This window comes from Bombus pascuorum, unplaced genomic scaffold (genome assembly GCF_905332965.1).
Source record: "Bombus pascuorum unplaced genomic scaffold, iyBomPasc1.1, whole genome shotgun sequence".
NCBI classification, from domain to species: Eukaryota; Metazoa; Arthropoda; class Insecta; order Hymenoptera; family Apidae; genus Bombus; species Bombus pascuorum.
In genome coordinates, this window is record NW_026869745.1 from 803,752 (window position 1) to 811,694 (window position 7,943).

The window sequence follows — 7,943 nt, forward strand, 5'->3', positions numbered from 1 at the left end:
TCCTGAAAAAAGTACGCTTTCGGTCGGTTACCATGTATCTTTTTCTTAGCATTGTCGATAGAAATAATGTAATAAGGAGTTTTCACATCGTTAATCCTGTAAGGTCCTAACCATTCAATGTGCAACTTATCTCTTTTATGGTCGTTGTGAATTAAAACAAAGTCTCCTTTTCTAAACACGGTCTGAGTTTTAACAATCTTTCTTTCTTGGTCTCGCTTGTATCGTTGCTTATTCTGAATAAGCGTTTTGTGAGCTGTTTCCCAATATTTATTCAGTTGTTTTTGCCAAAGTGAGTACATATCATCATAGGTAAGTGTGGGGAATTTGGATATTGCGGAAGGTAAGTTAGCTTTTCGCCCAAAGGTCAATTCAAAGGGAGAGAATCCTGTTCCTTCATGTTTCGCGGTGTTGTATCCTAAACAAATGAAATTAAGTACTTCGTCCCATTCTTTGCCATTGTCGTGTAATGCAGTACGAATTAAATCTTTAACTGAGGCATGCGTTCTTTCGAGAGATCCGTTACTCTGTGGGTGAAATGAAGTTGTTTTGATGTGTTTGATTTTAAAAGCTTCTTCAAATTTCGTCATTAAATCGCTAACAAAATTTTGTCCCTGGTCTGTTAGGATCGTTTTTGGTGCCGAAAATATGTAAATATAGTGTTCAATGAGCGCATTAATTATGGATTCAGTTCGTTGCGTTTTAAGGGGAACTAGTATCAGATATTTCGATCGACGGAGCACGTCGATACAGATGTGACTCGAGTCGGGCAGCCACAATCCTCTCCAACAGCTTGCCAGCCTGATCCAGCAGGCACACAGGCCAGAATGCGGAAGGCGAGTATGTATTTAATTGCAAAATAAACGGGAAGATGTTCGACCTTCATAGTCCATGTTCAGCAGAAGCAAGTTTCATTGCATCTTTTAAAAGTCGCCTTATTTTTCTTTGGCCTAATGATCCCTCACTTACTATAAACAGATTTGCAAAATTTATTGAAGACAATTGTCCTGTGCACAATGCACGCTTAAAATATTAAAACTACAGAATAATGTACATATATTGATACGTGACTTGAGCCGCATAGAAGTCAAACAGATTAATTCCGTTCGGTTTACTGTTGTTTCAAATATGAAATACTTATGATATACTTTAGTATTTAGTATTATATTTCTATATAAGTACAGGTAATATCGGAAGATGGAATTAATAAGTTTGTCTTCCGAGTGGCACAATTGCAATACTACTTGGTATAAAATATACATTTGCAAATGATATGCGGTATTGTATGAATATAGAAATTAATGATGACATTAAACTATACTATATGATTGTATAATTTATATTATAATTACATACTAAATATTTCGTCGATAGAATTTGTCTTTAGTTAGAATGATTAGATTCCTATTTGTGGCAGTTGCTCCCATTATAGAATAAGTTTCAGTACTTAAGGCTACAAACCATTACCTCTTAAATTCAATACTTGATTCAGGGCTTCTATAATGAAATATATATCTCGCGCATACGTACTTGTGAACTATCCAAGATATAGAATGAGTCGAAGTTCTGTGGGAAAGTAATTTATAGTTATAGTGGGTTTGGTAACGTTATTACATATTTGAATAACGTTCACGCCATCACAAAATCGAGTATGACGCTCCGTCAGTCTATAAACATGCGGGGAGATGCAGGACGACGAGGATAGCCTCCCGTGACGTAGCGCCTGGTACGGACGGTATCTCCGGACGGGTATGAGCGGAGAGGACGCGGATAATTGCCCCCAAGCTACGACACTCATTTCACGGTGTCAGTGGGAGGGAGCCTCTCGTCGGATAAAGCGCATGGTGAGGCTGGTACAGCTTCTGAAGGGCGGCACGACCGACGTTCTCGTCGTCCTCGTATCGCCCGATGCTCTTATGTAATGAAGTGGGCAAGCTCTTCGAAGGAAACTTTGCCGCCCGTCCTGAAACCCACTTGTCAGAGCGAGTGCACCGTTAACACGAAAGACGGTACGGCTTTCTCACGAAGGCGGCCAAGACCCTTTCTAGTCCACAGATAGAGTGTAACGCGGTACACGACTGAGCGTCAATGTGAGTTACATTGTCGATATTTCTGTAGAAAACTGCCGCGGCTGAAACAAATTGCCGTCTCAATGGCACCATTTTATTTCAAGCTTTGCGCTACAGTTCTGAATCATTTTCGTAGGACAAGGCAGTTTCGTGTTCTCGCAAAATAAAACTGTCGAATTAAGGTACATACTATCAATTACAGTCTAATACATTTTAGCGGTTCAACATCGATAGGACGATTTCGCATCGAAATTTTCGGAGGACCACGTAACCTTCCAATGATGACCGTCGTACGAGCAGTGGATAAGCCTACTTCGTGTCGTAGGTTCCTCGCACCTCGTACTCTACTCCTTGATTGTTGTTCGGCAGCTTTAGCGGCTGTGGTTCCGAGGAACCCCATCCTGAACCCCTTTCTCGTACGCCGAATGTGACTTCTTGCTGTCCGCCGAAGACACTTGTCGGATCTGCATATGTTCAACCATTTGCGCGAGACAAGCGCGGCGCTCTGCAGGGAGGAGGGATCCAATTTTCGAGGTAACAAGTGCGAAACCTCCAGTGGTAGTTCGGAAATGATATCTACCTTGCTTGGCATCAGTAAACCACCTCTAAATCATTCTAATCAACGTACCACGTAAACACGAATCCAACGCGTTCCAGGAATAGAATCAACTGCCTGTAGTTGTTTAACTGTACACGACGAGTAAAATTATTTCGGGTACTCCTGTAGTACAGAACAGACACCGAAACGACAATATTTCAACACAAAAATATTTAAAACAATAGTTATGAAAGCATGATACTTAATACCGCACTTGACATCACGTATAAGTAAAAGTAAATTTCTTCGAACAAATTTCAAGTTAAATCTTTAGGTTGTGTAATTATATCAAACTTGTTCAATTAACAATGAGCTATTTCCATCATGTTTTGACAACCGACTCATCGATGATGCAATTCCTTGGAATTGAAAAAGGAATGTGCATAATTTTGTCCTCCATCAACACTCAAAATATTATCTACATGCTATACTTAGGGATTCAATTTTAAAATACGTTGCTTCATTTTCCATCTCTGCTTTCCTACAATCAGTATGTGAAAGATTTTTCACAGTATCCATCCATCCGCAATTTGTATAAATAGTATTTCAGTCTCTCGCGTCACTTGAACTGTAATATACACCTGTCTTTTATTTTCATTACTCCTCTGCATACCATTTGTGAGGAACAATACATTTTATTTGTTAATCCAATAACATGTAAAGTTCTTCATTTGTTCTAAGATCAATCTATGAATTAGTGAAGAGAATATTGCAATCTGTAAAAATAAGTATCTAGTAATATTACTTCCGAACCAACATATTTATTGCAATGCTTGTCAAATTTCAAAGTAATTTCCTATCCATATGAAACATATTTCATATATGTGTATGTCTATTACTTTGATTAGTTGTTCTACTTGTAACAATTCGCCATTCTGGATCATCTAGATTCAACAAAGACGCATTCAATTTACTCCATACCTCATAAAGCTCCTATTATCATAATTACATGGGAAGATAGAGAGCTGTGACAGTATCCAGCTCTCAACTTTGAACAAGGCATATTGACAAGCCAGAGTAACTCACATACAACTTGGTGGTACAAGCGTTGAAAAAACTTTTCTGGACCTGAGAAAACACATGTGCACAGGTAACGAACAAAAGAGATTAGAGCTCACCAAATAAAACTTGCTATAATTTGCTGTAGCTTGTCACAATAAGCCTATGTGTATCGCGCGTCAGACGATTTTGGAATTAGTTGATGCTTGGATGTTCAAGATACGGAAACACGGAGTGATGAGACGTTTATGTACAAAGTGATTATGGTGCGACTCATCGTCAGTCAGAAAACTTCATGCAGGATTTGCTAAAAACAAACAATTTTCCCCTTTGCTTATCCCCTACCAATCGTCTGTCGTCACTCCTTATCTCATACACAGACAGGCGAAATAATGTCGCCGATGACGGCCAACAGCCTGGACACATGTGCGGATCTCTTGCCTGCGACAGAATTTTGTTATGTGTAGTATGCTGGACTGAAAAGGACTAATATGGCGAATTAGAAGATCGCAGGAAAATTGTAGACATTTTCCAAATTTTATCAATTCCTTTTTATTTATTCAAAAGTCTACAAAACTGTTAATTAACATTAAGGAAATATATACAAAATCTCGACGTTCAGAATAATGGAGAGAATATTCGAAACGGTACTATTAAATCTATAAGTTACCATGCAATACAAATTTTCTTTAAACGCTAAGACATACAAAATACGTAATGTTTTGTGTAAATTGCCATACTTTTGAAAATAAAAAATATCGAATCAAACATTCTTCAAATATATTTCGAACGCTCATTAATACTACAAAATTATATTACTACAAAATTATATTACTACAAAATTATTTTACTACAAAATTATATTACTACAACATTATATTACTACAAAATTATACTTCTACAAAATTATATTACTACAAAATTATATTACTACAAAATTATATTACTACAAAATTGTATTACCACAAAAAATTGTAAAGGTCCCGAATGCATCGGTCACGATACAGTTTACAAACCAAACCAATGAAAGGTGCAGAGACTAGAGAACATGGGGTCCCCAATCGTGTGGTACGCTTCAGCATCGTTGACAACACCAACTCCCTCCCTCCGTCTGTCCAAATGTCATCTCAAACGGTGAAGCTGTAAATTAAAAAAATCCTTATATACATCAGAATAGTAATGCGATTTCTATTCCTGCAGCACCGACGTGATACACGGTGCTCCATAATCGCTCCAGATTGCATATAGTTGTTGTTGAAATCTCTATGCATTTGGTGGATAAAACGTTGCGAGAAATTATCCTCTTGTAAAAGTAGTCACATAAGCTTCCAGGTCTTCATAACCTTTTTTTTTTTTTTGCATGAGGAGGGGAAAATGCTGTTACGCATGCCCAGTGACCCGAATCACTGGGTTATGCGGGACTCGCGCGGATGTTGTTGCCATACCCACTAAAAAAACCACTCCTCCTTCTTCCTCTGCTTTGAGGGCAGACAACCCCGGTAATACCAGGCGGCAGTCATCAGGGTTGTCCTTTCATGCCCCGCTGTATCTTCCTCTTCGGGCAGTTACTGCTCGCGTCATCTTCTTAGACAGTTCAAATACTGGGCTGATCTCCTTCTGAAAAAAACCAACACCACGCGGAGTTCCCAAGCGGTCACCGATCTTAGTACTATCCGTGCCCGGCGTTGCTTAACTTTCGTGATCGGACGGGAACGAGTGCACTCAACGCGTCTTGGGCGTCGGCCGGTCTTCATAACCTGAAGGTTTGCATTTTTCCCACTACTTCAGCGTCGTACTGGTACTTTTACTTCTGATAGCTTAGACATGAAATCGTCTAAACTTCTCAATTCAGGACACAAATCAGGCTCTTTCCAGGGATTGCTCTGCTGAGACGTGCCTTCATCATCGCAGCGTTCGTAATTTATACAATTTTCCTTCTTCAATAATTTTTCTTTAAGTTTCTGCAATTTTAAAGCTTTAGATGATTGCTTGATGCGTAATTCATTTTCAGCTTTGAAGAGAGCACACGTCAGCATTGCTTCAATCCGTAAATCGCGTCTGCGATTTCGGCAATACCTTGATTTTTTACTGCGGATTCTTCTGATCCAAGATGCTAATCGTTTAGTACTACTTGGCTTGGCGTCAATATCACAAACTCTCTTCTTAGACTTTGCCATGACGACGGCTTCGTAGTTTTCTTAATTTGCAGGAATGCAAATGTCCTCTTTTTCGAGGTTAACACAGTGTCGATGTTACGATATTCACGTTTTCTTATTGTTTCCTAAACTATTTCACCTAATTAATGAATAAATTATAATAATAAGTACACTAACCTGTATGTGGCTCGTGATTGTTGTAGAACAAGATAGAACAGGTTCACACAACACACAAAATGTTTGAAACTGTCGAGCAAAATAAGATCCTCTCCGCTTGCAGACGACTCGACAAATGCCTACGTTGCGCGTCTGATGGTGGCTTTATATACCCTCAAGCTTGTCGTTACGTACTGGTCTTATGCGCGAACGATAGAAAGTAATTCCATATAGAATCTTACATTATTATGATTTTTTAAAAATACTACAATCCAATTAATTTTTAAAAATATTTGCGACAATTTTAATGCAAAATCTTATATACTTTGTACATTATATTAAAATTCCTCATTTACAGGAAATAATCAATATCGTATGAAGATGTTCTGCGGTTAATTTCTAACCAATCACGTGCGCCATTTTGCAGGCGTCATTTCCGGTGTAGATATCTTCCAACCTAACCTCAAATTTCTTCACATATTATTTAGAACGTATATTAATGTTGATGTACTAGAAATATTATTGTTAAATATTATAGCCAATATTACAGTTAAATGATTAACGGTAATAAAGTACCATTTTTTCACAATAAAAAAAGCATTTTTTTTAATGATTCCAAGATATTTGGATCGATATTTTACTACACGATCAATTCAGTTAACCCGATCCTGACATTTTTATTAATGTAATAACTTTACAAGCAAAAAAAGGTAAAAAAAAACTATTTTAAACGTAAGATCTAAAATTCTGATATGCGATAAAATATAATATTTTTAATGCGAATAAACTTTTTTATAAAATTTTTAATTTCTTGTTTTTTTTATAAAATCAAATCTATAAGTAGTAACTGGAATTTTTTGTTTGAAACCTATTCATCTTGAATTAATAACAAATCTTTGCTGCAACCACTATTAATGGCTTTAACTTTATCAGTGTTTAACAAATTTCTTATCTGTAACGATAATAGAAAACTGTATCTACATTCTATTAAATTTTTACACTTTACGTCATGAGAAGTTCACGCAACTTTCATTCAAATGAAGTATATGGTAAAATTAATCCCCTTTCTTCTGTGTATATAGTCTGCATAATTTTATCCTCAAATTTGGAATAATTTAAAGTAAATAAAAGTTGTATGTAAAAATACGCATAAAAACGATTTTGTACGTATATTCGAATAGTTCCTTATAATATATTAATGATACATATATTGTGGGATAACCATAGTTCGGTGAAACGAAAATTGTTTTTTTCACGTTTATAAACATAAAATGCACTATCTATCGATAATTAAGTATCATTTTAAAATTAATTAGTGTTGAAGTGATCGTCACTTCTGAGAAAACTCTACATCTGGTCTTCGGTTTCTCAACCGCCTAAGGTCTTCGAAAGCGCACATGCAAAGGAATGCGTCGAGGAAAGACCATAAGCGGTACACGTCCGACGTTGGTTTAGGCAGTTGTTTCAGTCTCAGGGTAACGTTGCTAGTGTCACGTAAAATTATGCAAAAGAACAACAAAAAAGAATAAAAAAAAGAAACTTTATTTTTCTTCTAACACTTGGTTTTACAATCTACTTCCGAGCTCTAAGCGTGACCTTTTAAGACTGAAGCTCTTATGATTTTTTACTTTCGATCGGATCCGATCGCTTTCTTTTGTTATCCCTCAACATCCCCACCGTCCACGCATTTGCCAGGCGTCCGCGGCCGTTGCCACGCGCTCTTTCTTCTAGAGCCTTCGGTGGAAGGACCGTTGGGATGTTGATGGTTCATTAGGCACTTCAGCGATATACATTGTCGCCGAGTGCCGCCACATCTTTATCTCCGATTTTAAAGTGAGCCGGTCGTGACATACCCCCCTGGTTAGATTGATCTTGGTCCTCTAAGATCTTAGTAGAATGGAATTATTTAAATGTAGATCGAAGGATATGTTTACCCCCCCCCCCTTTTTTTTAGGGATCATTATGAAT

At 37.4% G+C, this 7,943-nt stretch overlaps 1 pseudogene; it reads right to left on the reverse strand.

The window, feature by feature from the left end:
• Positions 1–5,288: 5,288 nt before the first annotated feature.
• LOC132915838 (5S ribosomal RNA) lies at positions 5,289–5,407 on the reverse strand (annotated as a pseudogene).
• Between the last annotated feature and the right edge of the window lie 2,536 nt (positions 5,408–7,943).